Raw genomic sequence first — 19,371 nt, forward strand, 5'->3', positions numbered from 1 at the left:
CATGGCAGTGTGTGCACTATCTCAGACTACTACGTACATGCCTACTCACATTCTTTGTGTGTGGTCTGCCTGCAGTGAACTTTGGAAGATGCACACATTAACATATATATGTATGTGTATACATACACAAACACCTCCCATAAATATCCCATACAGATATATATCCCATATATATATACATATATGAGGTGTTTATGTATGTATACACACATATATGTATATATACACACACATATATGTATATACACATATATATGTATATATTACATATGCATATATATATAATTTAAACAACACTATCACAAGCACATTTGCACATTTAAAAGCTCATCAATGACACAGAAAGCCCCACATGTATCCACGGAGGAAGAAAACAATTAATTTGACTTACCTGCTTAAGCTCTTCGAGGCAGCAGAGGAACAAGTTGCTGGTAAGTGTCTAGTGCTTTCATTCAATAAATCACATTGGCTCTGCTTTCTCCTGTAGCTCAGCCTCTGCGCAAAGCAAGCGAACCTCCTTCCTATTCTGTGCAAAGAATAAAATGCGAACAGGATCACTCCAGGCAAGAGCTGAAGTCCATGATCACTAAGCTTCTTCTAAAACGAAATAAAAGCAGGAACGAGGCATTGGGGGGAGGAGGGTAGAGGGAGACAGCTTGGCTTGGAGTCTAGGTATATTCTCAGGACTGCAGCGGGGGAAGGCTGGATTTCTCAAGCGTGTGTGTGTGTGTGTGTGTGTGTGTGTGTGTGTGTGTGTGTGTGTAGTAAAAGAGGACCATGACTTCTGTGTGTGTGTTTAGCCCATTGTATCTGCAAGGACCATCCAGAATGGCACTCAGAAACAAGCTTCAGGGCACACAATACTGAATCGAAATCTACTGTCACTCAAGGGTTCACAAAGGGACAGTGAGGCAGCCAGTGCGCTCTGCACTCCATTAGTAGAGGGGAGAATCATCACCTGTGACTCAAGAGCCCCGTCAAAGACGTGCTCCCACAGCTGCCGGAGTTCAGAAGCACACAGGTGGCAGCCACATCCCCCCCCTCCTCTGCACTTCTGGTAGGAGTGAGGGGGGGCGGCCCCTAAGAGAAGTGAGGCTGCTCAGCCCAGGCATGGTTTTGAGTAGGAGTGAAACAGTAGTCAGCAAACATGGGGCTCAGGATCCCATGAGGCTGAGCCTCAGGAAGAAGATTCCAATGCTGTTTCTGTGCCAGCCACATATGGGTGTACCTGGCTCCTTCCCCAGTACTTCACATGACTCATGCAACACAAAAAAATGGATTTCCGGGGCTGGAGAGATGGCTCAGTGGTTAGAGCACTGACTGCTTTTCCAGAGGTCCTGAGTTCAAATCCCAGCAACCACATGGTGACTCACAACCATCCGTAATGAGATCTGATGCCCTCTTCTGGTGTGTCTGAAAACAGCTACAGTGTACTTATAATAAATAAACAAACAAATAAGTCTAAAAAAAAATGGATTTCCTAGAAAGCCATACAAGAGGGCTTCTTCTAGGTCTCCCTCTGAGATAAAAAGTGCAATGACCTTTGTACATGTCGCTTATGTTAGGGAGGCTTTGCTACTGTGCTCACGTGTAGCACACACATGCGTGAGCGCGTGCGCGTGTGCGCGCGCGGACACACACACACACACACACACACACACACACACACACACAGCCCTAACCTAGCAACAGCATTAAGGATCTTTCTAAAGCTCTATTCAGATACTCTGTCTGCCAAATGAATGCTTAGCTGCTTCAATGACTTCAGATATAATTTTGGATTCTGATTAGACACCCTGTCTGCTTTGTCATTTATGCCCGGAGACAAACCGACCTCTGAAATTTGAATACGAGTCTCTAGTGAATCAGGAGACTGACTCTTGGTCATAAGCGGAGGGTAGAGTGTTAATTTGGGGTCGGTCATGTCCTAAGATAATGGACAAGGAATCTTGTATTCATGAAAAAATAAATCTTCCTTTCTGGAGACATCCTGGCGCCTGCCAGCTCACTCTGACAAGTGGCAGGTGGTTCTGGAGCTGGAATTTGAGGTAAGAAAGTGACTCAGAAGGGGCTGAGGAAGTCTCTCAGTTGGTGGAAGGCTTGACTGCACTGCTCTACTCGGGGCCCCACAGAACGGGGCGTGGTAGTACATGTCTGTAATTCTAGCACTTGGGAGGTAAAGACAAGGGGATCAGAAGTTCAAGTTAACGTAGGGAGTTAGAAGCCATCCTGGGACACGCAAGATGTTATCTTGGAAGAAAACTGTGACTCAGAAAACTAGACAACTTGTTGGCCCAAAGGAAGAGCTCACCTTGGATTTCCACAGATGTCTTACCTTTTCTATTCTTAGAGAGTTTGGAGCTCACACTATCTCTGAACATTTGTCCTTTTATAAAACGCTTAGTTGAGGATGTGGGGGTGGGGAGGTATGTGCACGAATATGCCTGTGTGCACGTGTGTGTGTGAGCATGTGTGTTCATGCTACAGTGCACGCAGAGGTTAGAAGACAACTTACAGAACTTGGTTCATTCTCTTGTTCCACCCCAGGAGCCCTGAGGATGGAACCCAGACCTTCAGGCTTAGGAGAAGGCGGGCACATCAGCTGGGAGGCTGAGCCATCTTGCTGGTTCTATCCTCCCTCCCTTTCTGTCTTTGTCTATATCTCTCTACGAAGCAGCATTGCTCTGAATAATCTAATTAGGGACATTTCCGGTCCAGGTGGGCCAGACAGCTATTTTCCATCCAGGAAACAGACTCTTCTTTTACAGTTTAAACCAAGTGACTTCCAGGCTTGCCATGACATCTAGAAATTTTTGACTTTAATGCGGATTTACTTTGATTCCATCTGGTAGAGTAAGTCATGTGACCCCGAGTAATTCTATCAAAATTAGAGACTACTTGTAGGTGGCTCGATGGGGAGTGTGTCACAGGTTCCGTCTTCAGTGCACCCCTGGGAGGATATGACAAGATGTCTCTTGTCATAATAGCATAACTTCCAGGAGCATGTTGAATATCCAAAATGCTCCAAAACCTCACACATTGTGCATACAGATACAGCAACAACTAATGAAGAAGTCCATGCTGTGAAACAAAACTACTAAAAATGTTGTATTAAAACACCGTCAGGTTATATGGCGTATGGTATATGAGAAACAGATGAGTTTGCATTTAGACTTGCCTCAAAAATCCTTGGATGCCTCATTCTATGTGTAGAACTGTTTCAAAAGCCGAAATTTGAGACACATTTTAATCCCAAGCAATTGGGGTAAAAGGTAATTAATCTGCACTCAATGTCAGGTCAAAAGGTCGGAGTCCTTGCCAATGGCCTAAAAGACTCCTCTAGTCACTAATCTAGTCTTCAACTTGCATTTATTCCTGCTCTGTAAATTAGATACACTGTGTCACACAACTACATGTTACCCACAGGTGTAAGAAGCTGGGCGGACCTTAAGAACAGTATCCCTTCACTGAGCCTGCCTACCTAATGTCCCTGCCTAATGTCCCTGCCCTCCCTACTTGCGGTCAGCCTCACAGTCACTTTGAATATATTTTGGTTCCTTAGCTATGCTGGGTGTTTTCTTAACGCCAGGCCTTTGCACACCACGTTCTGGCTGGAGGCTCAGCCCCTTTGTAGTGGTTAACTTCTCTACCTCCTTGAAGTTCCAGCTTAAACTTCTTGGTTTTCCTGAGCCTTAGAGGTCCTTGCTCTGTAGTCCAAGATGTGGCACCTGATGCACTCTCTCCCCATCACCCTTTGGCGCACTTGTTGGGTATTGTTCATCTCCTTTGCGTTGTAGAGCTTGAGTGACTTCCAGGTCTCTGGTTCAATGCTGTGTTCCGGTGTCTAGCAGAGTTCCAGACATGTGGAAGGCATTCAATAAATGCACAGTGTTTCATCAATGTGCATAGCATGTACTTGTTGAATATTGAATAAATAGCCGAAAACCCCAGAAGACAAATGAGAGGAGGTCTCAGGATGTCAAGATCTTGACGTTTTCTTAGTGTGCCCTGTCTACGTTTCCTCGCCAGGCTTATGCACTGAAGACTTGTCTCCTCTGACTAATTCTTTTCAATTACTCTCAGCCCATACGGATCACACCCTTGCTCCGTCTCCCACTCCCAAGCACTTTCACAGCACGTTCTTGCTTTTTTTGTTCTCCAGATGTTTCCTGAGGTTTGTGTCATGTCTACAAACTGGTATTCTCCGTAACTCTTAGCATAAGCCTGCAATTAGCAGATGCTTGATTCAAGGAACAGCAGGCACTCAAATGGGGAGTTTGACGATCAGAGTCTTGTAGGAAGATGACTCTGGTTTGTGCGGGATGGATGGCTCAGATGAACCAGACTGAAAGGGGAGTTTACTAACGACTACAGCACAGACTCAGGATCTCAAAGCAGACTTCGGCTCTCTTTTCCTTCCCCGCCTCCATGTCCTAACACCAGTGCCCTCATTTGGGAACGCTGTGAACGTTCCTTCCACTCTCAGAATGTCCCTCCACCCAGTTCCACCCCCACAGTCCTCTTCCTTGCTTAGGTTGTCATCACGCCTCACTGATTCGATTAAAAAGTCCTTTGAAGAAAGGGACGACAATTTTATTTTCTCTCCTGCAGCCCCTGCAGCTCTTGGCTTATTGCCATGCAGATAATAACTGCCCAGCGAACTCTTAAGGGAAGCATTTGTGAAGTTGGATGGTTGGACAGGCATGGGAGAGAATGGGACTATCTTTCCAAAGACAAAAAAAAGGAGTGTTTTTGTTACAGAGATGCAAATGACCATAGTACAGGTGGGGATGAATAAGTTGTCCTTCACAGGATCTGAGGGCTGTGAGCAGGGGACAGTTGGTCCTGAGATGTGTAGGGAGGAGCTAAAGAAGGTTGTACTGTTATTGGATGTGAAACGAAGACTCCTGCAGATTGGCAAGGAGAGGAGTCCAAGGCACAGAGGCCCTTGGACTATGGTAGGGATGAATAGTTCCTGGGACTGGATTGCAGTAAACAGTCATAGATGAACCCATTAGAACTTGTCTCTCAGTGCAGGCCTGGGGAGGACTTGATGCTGTGTAGACTTCCTACTGGTAGTGACAAGGATACCTGAAAAAAAATGTTAGGGTAGATGAGCAAGATCCCTCAGGTCTGGGCTGGAGTAGAGTGAACCCCAAAACAGGGAGATGCTAATGCTCAGGGCCCATGACAAGTAAACTAAGAGACAAGAGCAAGGCACACTTCGAGGGGTAGAGATGGACTTGTTGACGGAAAGAAGCAAAAAGGTTTTCAAAGTTTTAATCTACAGGGGCTCATTTCTAGGATATGCATTCAGTTCAGTTGGTGTATATATTTGATGTGTTTGTTCTTAGGCCTTTGCCATACTGTTTGGTTACTATAGCTCTGTGGTATGTTTGGAGATTGGGAATTCTGATGCCTCCAGCTTTTCCCACCCTATCTTTGGGGTTTCTTTTCGTTTACTTCTTCTTCTTCTTCTTTTTTTTTTCTTTTCTTTATTTTTGGAGCTGGGGACCGAACCCAGGGCCTTGTGCTTGCTAGGCAAGCGCTCTACCACTGAGCTAAATCCCCAACCCCTTCCTCTTCCTCTTCCTCTTCCTCTTCCTCCTCCTCCTCCTCCTCCTCCTCCTCCTCCTCCTCCTCCTCCTCCTCCTCCTCCTCTTCTTCTTCTTCTTCTTCTTCTTCTTCTTCTTCTTCTTCTTCTTCTTCTTCTTCTTCTTCTTCTTCTTCTTCTTCCTTCTCCTCCTTCTTCCTTCTTCTCCTTCTCCTCCCTTCTCTTCCTCTTCCTCTCCTTCCTCCTCCTCTTCCTGCTCCCCTTTCTCCTCTTCCTTTTCCTTCCTTCCTCTCTCTCCCTTCCTTCCTCTTTTTCCTCTCCTTCTCCTCCTCCTTCTTCTTTGAAAATGTCATTGGGATTTGATGAGGGTTGCCCTGAATTTGTTGATCAGTGTATACTATATGTATATATGGAAACACCACATTGAACTTACTGATCTGTACAAGTAGCTCTGCCATAATGTTAACAGAATAATATAAAAAGCTTAACCTACGTATTGGCAGATGACAGAGGTGCAGGACATACACGTAGAATACTGTGAGCATTCATGGTTCAGTCTGCACACATTTCTCCAGATAGAGGAAGAACAGGAGCAAGGAACCACCGCAATGTATCTTGGGCACTTTGCAGAGCAGTTAGTTAGGGTCTGATAAAGAGCACAGGCTAGGGGGTAGTAATGAGCTGCCTGGGGCAACACACCAGACTCTCTGCTGAAGTTTTTCCCTCCTTTGTAAGCATAATGGTTGTCCTGGAAACAGACCATCCTCATCCATTGCCACATCTTGCCTTTCCTCTCTGGAACTATTTTAGCCCCAGGGGAAAAAAATACTAGGGTTTGGGAATGAAAGTCTGAGCTTTTGCCCTAAGCTGTTCCTCATGGGCTGGGTGACCCTGACAGGGATTTCTTATCACTGGGCTTTCTTTTTCACTCTTGTAGCAATAAATGAATGAGTTGGACCTGGCAAAATGAAAGGCATCTTTTAGTATTCTGTCTTCTGTTTGGCAATGCAACATCTAGAAGTTTGGAATGCTTGGGTTGGGAAACTTACCCATATTAAAAGTCCGTAATGTCCCCCATTCCTACCAAAAATCTTGCCCATGTTTCAGAACATTCATACATCATTACTAAAGGTCTGTCTGCCCCCGGGGCTAGTAATATGTGGTTTGTTTGTAAGACATAAATTTAAATTGATCACTCTTTGATGACCATTTGAATACTTTTTCACTCTTTCTCCTTGTCACCCTTTTCAATTTAGGGAGTGCCTTTTCATCAGGATCTCAAAATTAAATTATGAGAAGAAAGTCCCTGTGGTCAGCAGAGAGGTTGCCCCAGCCCACTTCCCTTCTGTAATCTCTTGACCTTAGCACCCTAATGCAGCTGTTTAGTAATGGGCTATATTTCCCCCCTCCCCCAAAATGTGCCACTTATCAAAAACAGCTAAAGGAGGGGGGCAAAAATAAAATAAAATAAATAAAATTAAATAAAATAAAAAAGACAACACCTCAGGATGGATTCGAACAAGCTTGAAGTTGTCAGTAAGGAATGCCACGCTCCGCGTCTTCCCCTCCCCCCTCTACTAATCCCCCAAAGAGAGAGAAAGGCTTTAGGGAGGGTGAGGGCTGTTCGGTCCCAGACAGACCTTTTCAAAACGTGCAGACTGTTCATGGGCATGTTATTTCTTGATGATTTGTTTTAAGCCCCAGATGACCTTTCAGAATAAAAGTAACGCCTTCCTAATATGTCAGGAACCCGCTTGTGGAATTTGTCCCCGAGTCTTAGGAGCCTAGACACTCGACATTCAGAAAGATTCAGTCAGAGGTGGTTCCCCGTTCTTTTTACCGCAGCCACCACACAGCGTTGATCTGGACCGGTCATGGGAGGTTTTCCAGACTGGGGATTTTGAGAAGCGCGATTCTCTTAGGGAGGTTACAAACCCTTCACTGACAGCTTTCCAAGAACGGCTCTGTGCGCCTCTCCGGCAGCCTCCCACCTCGCTGCAGCTCCGACGACGACGTGACAATCAGAGTCCCTGAACTCCTGAAAAGTCTTCTTGTTCTGCCTGCCACCCTCTCCGTCGTCGTTAGAATTCTCCAGCTATGAATCCCCTATTGTCTGCAGGAGCCCAGGATCCCCACACCATGCCGAGGCAGGAATGCGAGCCTCCTAGGTCTGGCTCTCAGCACAACCTTACCCAGCAGGTCACAAAGCCCCATTTATACACGGCTCCCAAGTTTTTATCATAACTCTTTATCGACTCAACCTCATATATCCTCCAGGGTAGTCCAGAGACGTTTGGTAATGAAGCCCATTTATCCTCATTTTCTCAATTGGCACAACTTAAAATTCCAATATTTATGTTCACACTGTCTTAATTTGGGTTGTCAAAGATAGTCTGGTAGACAAGGAGCATTTGCCCAGGGAGAACTGACCTCATGGTGGAGTTCACCAGAACCCCAATACATGATGAGGTTTGCCACAGCACAGATCTCAGCATCACAAATAGTTACCGTTTACAGCTTGGTGGAAAAAAAAGTCACATCACTCTAATATTTTGCGTGCTACCCCGAAACTGTGCCCAAGTCTCACACTTTAACAAATAGGATTAGCCACTCCTTGATGAGGAAACCAAGGCTCAGAGAGATTAACTGGCTTGGTTATGTGCACTTAGGGGCTGAGCTGAGACTCAAACTCGCGGCGCTCACACTGAAGCTGCTGGCATTTCTACCTCACGCCTTTGCCTCTTATCACAGATGCAGTCCATGAGTAAGCTGACTCATTTTTTCATCACAGATGTATTAAGGATTGTGAACTCGGGACTGTTACTACCCTTTGGCAAGTTGAGCCGTGAGTTTGGCTCTGAGGAGCCTTGCTTGCACAGGAGAAGGGCAGATTGGGAACCAGAAGCATATATTTCACCTGTCAATAGGTGGCAGTATTCACCTAAATCTCTCCAAGAGGAGTCAGCCCAGGTTACTTTGCCGAGCACCATCCCCAAGGCCATCTATGATCTGTGATATACAGGCTTCAGTCATAATGAATAGTGTGTGCGACAAATTGGATGCTAACTGGGACTCAAGCGTGCTACTGCACTGTGAGATTGGGACTTTAGTGGGGTTACGGGGTTACAGTAAAGCACCGGGGTCCCTACAAAGGTGTGGAATCCCTTTCTCTTTGAGCTACTCACTATGCCTGGCAGTTCAAAGCCAGAGATGATTTCTGTGTCTTTGCCCACTTAAAAAAATGTTGTACAGAGTTCTCAAGTAATTTATGGATAAAATGGAGATCAGGTCCTAGAATCGGATCATTTATAAGCAGGGGTGGGGGTGAGTGAAAGGTGGGGTCCGGTGGGGTAGCTCAGATGAAGATAACAAAATGAACAGGTTGCCTGGTTCTAACTTCTTCAAGCCCATGTGTATGCATACACATGCCCATCAAATCTCAGGATTATCGGCGGGTATGTAAGCCAGGCCACACAGGTGAAAATGGTCAAAATACACCCGAACAACGAAAGGAACCCTCTCTGAATTTTATACAGCCTTCATCCTCTTCTTCTAGAGTACTCCTCTCTCTCTCTCTCTCTCTCTCTCTCTCTCTCTCTCTCTCTCTCTCTCTCCCTCTCCCTCTCCCTCTGCCTCTGCCTCTGCCTCTGCCTCTGCCTCTGCCTCTGCCTCTGCCTCTGCCTCTGCCTCTGCCTCTGCCTCTGCCTCTGCCTCTGCCTCTGCCTCTCCCTCTGCCTCTGCCTCTGCCTCTGCCTCTGCCTCTCCCTCTCCTCCTCCCATTCCCCTCCTCTCCTCCTCCCTCTCCCCCCTTTCCCTTCTGCTCCCCATTTTCTTAATAAAGAAAATGTCAGTGTCTAAAGTGCTAGTCCAAAGTCGGTTTCTGTCTTCTGGCTGGCACCAGGAGCCAAGTAGAGCTTAGTGTTCTGAAGTCAAGAGAACAGGTGCTGTGGCAGATGGAGAGGGTAAGAAAAACGGCTGGGAGACTCTTAGCCATGTCTGCGCTGGCTTCTCCACTTTCAGCTGGGATGCTTAGAACCGATCACATCCTATGATGACTGAGAAACACATAGTGACCAGTGGAGTCCTCTGTCATGGAAGCAAGGCTTTGACTCAAGTTAGAGTCTCAGGAGACTGCACTCAACTTAGACAAACTCTGATTGGCTGGTGTTTTGCCTGCACAGAGGACAATAGTTCATATCTCTTTTATGGATCAAGTGACTTTCCCTCTCTAGCTGAGGTGTCTGGGACTCCACTAGCATTCTCAGCTTGTGGCTGCTTTTGTAAAAAAATACTTAGGATCTGTCTACTTTCCATACTGGATTGAAACCTCCCTGAGGGCAAGGCTCAGCCCTTGTCAACTTTTGACTCCCACCTTGATTTTGTGTGTGGCAGATGATTTTCAATACATATATGTTTCAATAAATAGGATTCGAGAAAACCCTGAGGCAAATATTCTACTTCCTCTCTATTTTTTTAAAGAGAAAAAAACTACACCTTGGCTCTTGGATACAACATGGATCGCGGTTCTGATTTTTTTTCACGTGATATTCCATTTCAAGCAGCATCTGTGACTATGGCCCTCTCTTGTCCAAACCCATCTTACCCCCACCCACTAGAACCAATAATTAACTAATTTTTGTGTCAATTATGTAATGTCCCAGTCATATGAGGAGGGGTAAATGCTGAGGCTGGCACTAAGGTTGTTCCAAGGACACACAGTGACCCCTGTGGTGTCTATCATTCCAATTCTTGCTTTTTGTGGTTTACAGATACAATCCAAGCTAAAAGCCAAACAAGGCAACGCTGTCTCCCTTTGCCTTTGGTCATTGTTTGCCATATTAGGGCAAAGCTTAGCACAAAAGGAGACACCTTTCTTCAAAAGCTCACAAAATTACCCTCATTAGGCATATCAGGATAGACAAGCATGCTCAGTGAATGATTTACCCGGCTGAACGTCAGAGGCTCAATGACATTGTCAGCAGCAACCGTCCAGTTGTAGATTGTCTAATGGGTGTTGAGTGGGCTGGATATTCAGAGACATGCCAGTCTCATCCACAGCCATGATGATGAATGTAAGGTGGCCAGGTCCCTGGGACAACAACTATAACCGGAAACCACAAGGTAAGAGCATTCTCTATTGATGTCTTTAGTTCCTGTTGGGGTCTCTCCCCTCCTGTTACTTCAATCTGTCATCTTAAGATAGAAAGCCAGACAAAACAAAAGAGGGAAGGAAGGAAGGGAGAAAGAAAGAAAGAAAGAGAAAGAAAGAAAAAGGAAATTAATTTAAAAAAAAAAAAGGAAAGAAAAAGGAACCATGATGTAGAATGACAGTTCGGTAGTTCAGGCTCTAATCCTCCAGGTAAAGACCTCTCAATTGGCTTCCCAGCTTTTCCTAAACTCAAAGCCACCAAGCTAATTAGAACAACACGCTAGCGGTCAAGCCTCCCATGAACATAAAGGAGAAGGCAGCAGAGCTGGTCATCCACATAAGAATCTAACAGGTGGATTTGCTGCATCTCTTGACAGCAGACTGAAGTCTTCTCAAAGATTCTCTTGTTCCTTCTTTCACATGTTTGGCCTTCTCTTCTATTGAGGGGATTCAGCAACACTCTCTGAAGGTCCACTAGCAGTGTTCACAAGGCTGTGAAACCAGGAGGCTGATGAGGCATGTCCACAAGAAGGGCATCTCTGCCCAGATGCTTTTAGTCCTTTTTAGCTATTTCTGGTTTGTACTGATGTGCTCTGGATGCTTCAGAGTCAATATTTGTGACCACTTTTGTCCCAAGAGGGTACTTAAATATGCTTGGAATAATTTCCATATCAGGATCGCTAATGTTTGCTTGAGAACAAATAAACGGAGAACTGTAGACCCGCTATTAGCACCCTGTCTCTCTTCATGTTGTCTTTGATAAGCTAACAAGATGTCCCTGTTGATGGCACTGAGAACACTGGAGTGTCCCAGCCTTTCACGGTGGTAGGTGAGCCCCTTGGGACTATCGTGGTGATTTCACAAGCCATGTGTGAGAGTTTTGATGGCCAGACAATTCACAGAGAAAACCCTTCTGATGGCTTATTTCTACCCTCTAAGCCCCATGTGCCAATCAAAATAGACTTTGTAGTCTCCCCAAAATAGTTCTGTTTGGTGTTTGAGTCCAGGCTTATGTTGAATTAATTCTAGGGTCCTAAGACCGAATCAGAGAAAGACTACTTAAGCTCTAGGTGGACTAATAAATAAATACATTTCAAAAAATTCTCCTCATCCTTTCCCAAGTCCTCTTCCTCATTCACTACAGAGTCCAAGGGCTCCTTAGCTGGCCTGTGACCCACTTCCTGCCAAATCACTTACCTTCTAACCCTCACAAGGAATGTTTTATCTGTTTGGCAAACTGCAATGCCTTGTAAGCTGAACCTTCCTTCACTTGGCACTGGAGATGGAACCCCTGCAACCTTTATCACAGTGGGGATTCCATGCGCTAGGTTTAAGGGGGAGGAGCTAGGAAGATGCTAGGTGCACATTCAAACTTGGGAGTGGGATGGAGTCCTTGGCCCTAGGCGGAGCCCCATGATTCTAAAGGCAGTCCACCTTGCATGTTCAGTACTCCACAGCAAATGCCTTGCCCCACGTTAGGATCACTCTAAGCTGAAAGGAAGAACTTCTCTGTTTTTCTAAGCTGTTCGAATGTCAGGGATATCTGGCTTAAAGCACACAGAGGCAAAGAGGTGTGTGGTGAGCTTGAGAAGGAGAAAGAAAAGCAAAGAGAAAAAGTAAAGTTAGGGAAGTTGTAAGCATGCACTTAAGAAGGCTTTAGGGCTCCATCTCATTCCATTTTTGTCCTCTCTGTTATCCCTGCAGGATGCTCCTCACCAGAGAGCAAAGCAGTGGATAGAATTAGAGGTCGGTGGTCGTCACAGCATTCACCATCTGGAGAGGAAAGCCAAGATTTTACTGAGAGAGGATGGAGATGACTGTAGTGATGCTTCTGCCTGCACTGACATCCAAGCTGCAGACTCTCCTAGTCCTCAGTGTTCGTTCTATCTGACATGAACAGAGCCACCCATCTGATTGCTGGTTCACTGCAGTGACAAGGAAGCTGAGGGCTTTTGTATGCCCCTTGCATCTCTAGAGAACACTTCCTTCTCTGAGCAGAAAACCCTCCAAAGCATGTTCACCATCTCCCCCGGGGTACACGAGCGAGAGGATCAAGCATTCAGAAGCAGGTCCATCTCATCGACTAAATAGGAAGCTCCCTGCACCACTGCATAAGGGCAGGAGGAATCATAGCTGTTTTAACTGATTGAATTAAACCCAAACAGGCTGAAGAGAGCTGTGCAGGGCCCAGTGAAACGCATTTTCACTTGGACAAGAAGAGCTTGGTTTGTGGTTGACGGCACTGGAAGTCAGACCTGACAGCCCCAGACATTGTGCAAAGATTCCAGAGTTAGAGAGAGATAGTTTTGAAGTCTGTATTTTAAAAAAGGAGAGGACAAAAACTATTGCTTTCAGTTAACCTAAAATCACCCATCTTCTTCTCTCTGAATCTCTAGTTCCTTCTATTGCACTGTTAGGAGGCCTCAAGGTTCAGGAGGCTGTGGAACATTATGGAGGAAGGCTGCCTAATCTGGGAGATTAATCATGTGAAGGGGCAGATTATCAGAAAAGAAATCACTTAAAGCTGGGAGGAATAAGAGTTTCTAGTTTGCTAGTAAGTAGTCATGAACCTTTGTCAGGTCATTTGACCCAATGTTTAATGTTCTTTGTTTGTTTGTTTGTTTGTTTGTTTGTTTGTTTGTTTGAGACAGATTTTCTCTGTGTAATAGCCTTGGCCCTTTGTAGACCAGGCTGGCCTCAAACTCACAGAGATCCGCCTGCCTCTGCCTCTTGAGTGCTGGGATTCAAAGTGTGTCTCCCCACACTGGACCAATATTCTTATGTTTTGGATGGAATTAATAGTGATCACCTTGCAGATGGATTGAGTACATTGAGGAGATGGCTCAGTGGGGAAAGTGTTTGCCGGAAAAGCATAAGAATCTAAGTTCAAATCCTCAGAACCTATGGAAAGCCAGAGATGGGGTAGGGAGTATCTGTGAAGTCATTGCACTATGGCAAGGCAGAATATAGAGGCAGGAGAATCCTTTAAAAGTCCCAGCCAGCCTGCCTGCCCCATGTAGCAGAAACAAACAAATGCAGGAAGGAGGAAGAAGAAGAGGAGGAGGAGGAGGAGGAGGAGGAGGAGGAGGAAGAAGAAGAAGAAGAAGAAGAAGAAGAAGAAGAAGAAGAAGAAGAAGAAGAAGAAGAAGAAGGAGGAGGAGAAGAAGAAGAAGAAGCAGCAGCAGCAATTTAAACAAACCCAAAGAGACCTTGTCTCAAACAAGATGGAAGGACTAAAGACTTGAGGGTGTCTCTGACCTCGATGTGCATGCAGTGACACTCTTAACACATAGAAAGAGACGCAGATATACACATATAGATAGATAGATAGACAGACAGACAGATAGTCACAAACACACAGATACACAGACACAGATATACACAGACACACACACAAACACACACATAGAGACACAGACACACACAGACACACACACACACACACACACACACACACACACACACAACACCTTCCTACCCAGTCAATCACAGAAGGCTATGCAAATGGACAAAAGTGGACTCAGTGTGAGATCTCATCACCAAGCTGCTAAATGAACGTTCATGCTCACAAGGGTGGATAAAATCAGGGTCTAGGAGTCGCAGTGGGAAACTGGAAGATAAAGTTGAGATTCCATTGAGAGAAGAAGAAGGTAGGCTTCAGAGAACTGCTTGGCTGTTTCTTATAAAACTAAGTACAAATGCACTTTATGACTCAGTTCTGCTTTTGAGTTTCAACCCAATGGAAAATAAATGCCCACAAAAATGGATAACATTAGAATTCTGTAACTATTTGATAAACAACCAAATGTCATCAATAGAATAGTAACCAATTAAACAAATTATACCACTAATTTGTTTTATAATTGATTTCTAATAGTCCATAGTATTAACTAATACCGTGAACTATTGCTCAACAATCAAAAAGAATCATGGAGATGCATAGCAATGTAAATGAATGCCTCTCAAAAACACTGGATGAGACAGAAAATGCTGGACACTGTAGAGTCTCACAGAAGTTAGGAACCAGCCAGCTAAGGAGGAAGGAAATGTGCACTGGCTGCCTAATGGCTGGGAGACAGCCAGACTTGATTGGACAGCAGAAGACTTTCATGGATGCTAGAAATGTTCTATACATTTGTGTGTGTTTGTGTGTGTGTGAATAGGTATGCATGTGCATCAATGTGTGTGTGAATAGGTGTGCATGTGCATCAATGTGTGTGTGTGTGTGTGAATAGGTGTGCATGTGTATACATTTGAGTGTGGAGGCCAGAGGTCAATATTAGGGGGTCTTCTATCACTTTTCACCTTATATTTTTGAGACAGGCTCTCAAAAACGGAAATTGGAGCTCACTGTTTGGCTAGACCATCTGCCAAGAGATCCCTAGGAATCCCTTTGTCAGTGCTGGGATCACAGGTGGGTGCTACCACACTCAACTTTTTCCTAATGTGCTGGGGATTTGAACTCACAACCTCAGACTTGCATGACAAGAATTTTACCCACTGAGTCATCTCTGCAACTACTAAAACACTCCACGCCTTGAATTATGCATTAGTTTTACACACACACACACACACACACACATACACACACACACACACACACACACACACACACACACACACACACACACACACACACACACACCCTACACCCACACTACCACCTCCACTCAGTGAGCTATGGCTGGTAAGAGGGCTACTTCTAGTCCCAGGAGTTGACTTCACATGACTGGGAGCTGAACGCTGGATAAAAGCAAAACCATCTTGAAATCTACCAAGCAGCTTGCTGGCACACTACTGAGGGAGCCTCCTGCTAACACACTTTCAGAAAGAAAAGAGGGCACAGAGCTACTAGATTCACGATCCACTTCACCCTGTGCTGCTGCCTTCCAAAATGTTCCCAGGATGGTGAGATGGGAATCCTGCACAGGACTTGAGTGGGTTTGACCTGTGGCTAAGGGAGAACATCAATCACTATAGTAATTGGCTCAGGGACAGTCCCATGTTTCCCACCAATGACGATTAGCCTTTGGACTTCACTAGAACTTATGGGACTTGTTATTCATACAATACTTCTTGGGACTTATTGTTAAACAAAAATAGGGAGTTGTGGAGCTTGCTCAAAACGTAGGAAAATCTCTAAACTATAAAATCTTTCAAAATATAGTTTAGTTTCTACATTGTGATAGGGCATTGTGGGTATAAGAGAATGATAATGGGAAACTATGAAATTATTTTAGTGTTAATTTTATTTGGACAGGATCTCACAAGCTGGCTTCAGGTTCACTATGTGGCCCAGACTGGCCCAGTGCTCCCAAGTTCCTCCTTCAGCTTCTTGAGTGCCCGAGCAACAAGTCTAATGTCATAAATATTAAGATTTTACTAATGTGATCCTGATTTATCATAAAAAATTTTCTTGCTCAATTTTTCAGAAAATTCATGTCTTAGGTTCTCAAAACACAACTTTATCGACTTTATTTTAAATGTATATAATTAAAAACATCTTGAGAGATGTGATATTGTAATTAATTTTGGGTAATTCTTAATTGGCAGGGGTTTTCTGCTATTATAGTACAACTGGAGCTGTTGACAGAGTTTCACAAGCCATAATAATATTTGGATAAATAACTTAGCAATAAAAGTTTTAATAATCTACACTGATGATTTTCACAGAGCAGACTTTCAAAAGATTTCATTCTATATGAGTCTGTCTCATGGAATGTGAACTCAGTGTTCAATACGAATGTGTACAATGTCCTTCCTCTGAATTCTTTACAACCCAGAGAGGTTTAAGAAGCTGCATACAGCTACCTAGCTTATCCATAAATAGGCCTGCCATAGAGCTGAAGAGATGGCTCGGTGGGGAAAACATTTTACATGTATGCATGTGAAGATCTGAATGTGGATGCCAGAATCCCTCTCTGTAAAGCCAGGAACAGCAGCACATTTAAAATCCTAGCCTTCCTGCAGGGGTCTGAGGTGGAGACAGAAGACTTCACAGTACCCTGGAGGCCAGCTAGTGCTCTGTACATAGCAGCAAATAAGAGTTCTTCTCTCAAAGAAGGTAAGAGGTGAGGACCAATACTCAAGGTTGTTCTTGGACCTCCACACACATACTATGGCACTGATGCACCAGAACTCACATAAATGAACATTCACACACATCACACACACAAACATGCATGAATGAGCATGCACACTACACATCTGAACACATGGACACACATGACCATGTACATGCATCACACACATACACAAACACAGACACCTTACATTACACACAGAGACAGACATGGGTGGACACATCCACACACACATCCACACACACACACACACACACACACACACACTCACTCACACGCACAAAATTATTTTCAAAAAGTTGCCACATTATATCATTGTATCTTTAATTATGAAGAAAATAATTTTAAAATGATTTTTCTCATTAATAACTGATTCATCTCAAAGCTCGTATAAAATAATGTTTCTATCTTTTGAATGTAGTGAACTTTAAATTTAATTTATACTTACAAAGACAGAAGGAAAAATAAAAGCAATTCTTTTTCTTCTTAATTAAAAATATTTTTGTGTCATTTTATACAAAAATTTGACTGATTCCCCTTCTCTGCTCCTCCTCCCAATCTTCTTGTCCCTTCACATACCTCTCCCCTAGTACCCTCCAGAGGTCCTCTATTCATGAATTTGTGGCCCTGTATTCATGAATTAAATTAATATTTTTGTGTGCATGGGCGAGTGTTCCAGTGCACACTGTGGGATGTGCTCGTACAGGTATGGGTGCAGTTCACGAGTATGACTTTGGGTGTTATTCTTCAGTAGGTCCACAATTGCTTTGAGACAGGGCCTCTCACTGGCTTTGGACTAGCTAGGTGGATTGGGTTGACTGCAATCCACCTAGCTGCAATCCACCTAGCTGCAATCCAGAAGCTGCAAAGTTTCTCCTTCTGTGTTTCTGGGATTACAAGCACACACCACCACACTTTGTATTTTTATGTGGGTTCTGGAAACTGAACTCAAATCCTCAGACTTTCAGAGCATTTACGAACAAGACCATCTTCTCAGTCCAAGACTTAACATTGTTGAAATACATGTACTAGTTACAGAGGAGTCTATAGTTTCTGTCTTTGTCAAAATAATAGTGGCTTTTATTTTTATTTCCTTTTTTGTAGATGGGATGAACAATTCCCAAATTCATATGGAGTTACAGAAAACCACAACAGCTATACAAATATTATGAGGGAAGATCAAAATATGTAATAATACACCATCTGATTTCAGAACTTATGTTAAAGCTATAGTAATCAAAACAATATGGTACTGGCATTTTAAAAACAGCTATGGGACTGAATACAGAGCTCAGAAATAAACCCACATATCTACAGCCACTCGATCTTTAGCAATGGGGCCAAGAGCATAAGGTGGGGGTGTCTCTTCAGTCACTTTTGTTGTGAAACCCACACATCCATATGCAGGAGAACGAAAATGGATTTGTGATCAGTTTACAAGCATCATCTTAAAATAGATGCTTTTAATACAAGAACGTACACTGTAAAATGATGGCCATAAAACATAGAGAGGACCTACTGGAAACTGACTTAACAATGAGTTTTACAAGCTGATCTCCCAATGCAAGGCAACAACAACAACATGGTTTTACAGTAAGCTAAAACTTCTTATGCGCAGTGGCAAAAGTGAATGACAGTGCGAGAAGACAATCTACAAAGTGGGAGGAAATCATTTCAAACACTACTCCAGATAATGGGTCAGTGTCTAAACTCAAACCATGCAAAGGCAAGAAAACAAGGTTTTAAAGTTATAAGCATTTCTTATGGGAAGACTTGCAAATTGCTAACAAGTTTACAGAAGAAGAGGAGAGGAGAAGGAGGAAGAAGAAGAAAGAAGAAAGAAGGAAGAAGAAGAGAAGGAAGGAAGGGAAAGAAAAGAAAAAAGAAAAGGAAAGGAAAGGACAAAAAAAAAGAGAGGAAAGAAAAGAAGTTCAACACTACCAATGATTGGAAAATGCTAACTGAAGCTGCAGCATGGGGCTGCACCTCTCTAGAGGTGACCAAGTGGCAAAAAGAGCTTTGCCATTGCAAGTCTGACAGCCAGAGTTCAGTTCCTGGGACACAGTGGAGGCAGAGAACTGCTTCTTGTACATTGTCCTCTGACCTCCACCTGTGTACCATGGGACGCATGCATCCACAGCCATATACAATATTAATGACATATCTCTAAACTGGGGGAGAGGCTGGAGGGATGGCTCAGCAGTTAAGAGCGCTGACTGCTCTACCAGAGGACCTGGGTTCCCACCACCCACACGGCAGCTCACAACTGTCTGTAACTCCAGTTCCTGAAAATCTGAAAATCCCCTTCTGGCCTATGAAAACATCAGGCATGTAAGTGGTACAAAGACACACATGAAGGCAAAGCACCCATACATATAAAATAAACATTAAAAATATACTATATTCCACTGATTATGAAAACGACAAAAGATAATAAGGTAGGAGAATATACTCAGTAAGGAAACCCTGTCCAGGATTAGTGAGAATATAAACCATTGAGTGTTGATGCTCCTCAGAAATTAAAATTAGAACGATTTTACAATATTTGCTATATATCCAAAGGCAGTAAAAATTGACATGTTAAA

At 44.0% G+C, this 19,371-nt stretch overlaps 1 protein-coding gene and 1 long non-coding RNA gene across 10 annotated transcripts in view; one reads left to right on the forward strand and one right to left on the reverse strand.

The window, feature by feature from the left end:
- Positions 1-19,371, reverse strand: part of Ankfn1 (ankyrin-repeat and fibronectin type III domain containing 1) — a 348,355-nt gene that overhangs the window by 157,727 nt on the left and 171,257 nt on the right. For 6 of the 9 annotated variants that reach the window (XM_087569238.1, NM_001447300.1, XM_087569240.1 and 3 more), the window contains 1 exon segment: positions 392-526. The gene's annotated coding sequence lies outside the window, so the exon portion shown is untranslated. 9 annotated transcript variants of the gene reach the window in all.
- Positions 10,512-14,554, forward strand: LOC148003038 (uncharacterized). The gene is made up of 2 exons (XR_015631276.1): positions 10,512-10,675; positions 12,408-14,554. It is a non-coding gene; the product is annotated as an uncharacterized LOC148003038 (long non-coding RNA).

The sequence above is a fragment of the Rattus norvegicus genome, chromosome 10 (assembly GCF_021556685.1).
Source record: "Rattus norvegicus strain SHRSP/BbbUtx chromosome 10, alternate assembly SHRSP_T2T, whole genome shotgun sequence".
NCBI lineage: Eukaryota > Metazoa > Chordata > Mammalia > Rodentia > Muridae > Rattus > Rattus norvegicus.